The following is a 1,142-nucleotide window of genomic DNA, read 5'->3' as shown; positions in this document are numbered from 1 at the left end:
GGATTTCGTTGGTGAGGGATCTAAACAAGATCCTGAGGGGAATCCAAGGCGGGATTTTGGGGAGGGGTCCTGAGGAGGATCCTGAGGGGAATCCAAGGCGAGATTTCGTTGGTGACGGATCTAAACAGGATCCTGAGGGGTCTCCAAGGTAGAGGGGTCACTCACCGGCCTCTCCCGCCGCCTCCATCACGAGGGTCCCCACGGGAGGGTCCTGAGGAAGGGGGGGAGGGGCACAGAGCGCCGTGAGGGGAGAGCCCCTCCCGCCAGCGGCTCCCGCCCCTCCCCCCGCGGCACAAAGCGCCCCTCACCGCCCGCGCGGCGCCGGGACCCCCAAAATCGCCTCAAAAAACGCCTCAAAAAGCCTCAAAAAGCCCCAAAAACTCGCGCGGGTCTCCCCTCCCCTCAGACCTCGCCGCCTCCCGCCGCCTCCATCGCGAGCGAGCGCGCCGCGCGCCGTGACGTCACCACGCACGCAGAGGGGGCGTGGCTTTCTCCTTTTATGGGCAAAGCCCCGCCCACCGTGCCGCGCTTTGTCCTCCCCGCCGTGGCCACGCCCACCGCTCAAACCACGCCCATAAAACAAAACCCCGCCCCCCTTGGCTAAAGCCACGCCCACCGCACCGCGCTTTGTCCTCCCCGCCGTGGCCACGCCCACAGCACAAACCACGCCCCCAAAACGGAAACCACGCCCTCTTGACTAAAGCCACGCCCGCCGCGCCGCGCTTTGTCCTCCCCGCCTTGGCCACGCCCACCGCTTAAACCACGCCCCAAAAACAAACCCCGCCCCCTTGGGCTGAAACCCCACGCCCACTCCGTCTTTTTGGGGGTTCCCCGATATTCCAGACCCCCCCCAAACTCTCCCAAAACGGCGGATTTTCACTGAAAAAACAACCCCGGGAATAAATTAAACCCCGCAGCAGTTTTTACCGCTTTTAAAAAATTCATTTATTATAAAAAATGTCCAAAAAAAACGCGCCGGGGGAGGGGTCCGACCCCCCCCAAAAAATGGTTTCAGGCGTCCTGGGACCCCTCCCCAAATCCCCCAAAGGGGGGTCCCCGTTTTCTCCTCTCTACCCCCTACTCAGCCCCCCTAAAACCCACCCAAATTTTTGGGTGCCCCTCCCCCGCTCTAACCCGACCCC

Source organism: Malurus melanocephalus, unplaced genomic scaffold (assembly GCF_030028575.1).
Source record: "Malurus melanocephalus ecotype Western Australia unplaced genomic scaffold, MMel_1.1 scaffold_3389, whole genome shotgun sequence".
Lineage (NCBI taxonomy): Eukaryota > Metazoa > Chordata > Aves > Passeriformes > Maluridae > Malurus > Malurus melanocephalus.
Note: the sequence above shows the minus strand (reverse complement) of the source record.